Source organism: Penaeus monodon, chromosome 15, assembly GCF_015228065.2.
Source record: "Penaeus monodon isolate SGIC_2016 chromosome 15, NSTDA_Pmon_1, whole genome shotgun sequence".
In the NCBI taxonomy this organism is placed as follows: Eukaryota; Metazoa; Arthropoda; class Malacostraca; order Decapoda; family Penaeidae; genus Penaeus; species Penaeus monodon.
The window spans coordinates 1185315-1185598 of NC_051400.1; positions in this window are offsets into that span (position 1 = coordinate 1185315).

Below are 284 nucleotides of genomic sequence, written 5' to 3' on the forward strand. Positions count from 1 at the left end.
CTCTAAACTTAGCGTTTGTCCAAGAGTTTACACAGAAAAAATGACGTCGCTTTGTCACTCGCGGTTAAGTGACAACGGCGAAAATGTTTTTTTTATTATTATTTTCCCTTTTTTTCTTTTTTTTCTTTCTTCTTTTTTCTCTGTTGTTCTTCTTTCTTCGATTTCTAATTTCATGGTTTCTCTGTGATAGTTTGTTTTTTTTCCAATTGTTTTTTTTGTATTACATATCTTTGTAGATTTGTTTCTTTTGATTTTAAAAAAATTTTGTTTATTTTCACCTTTCA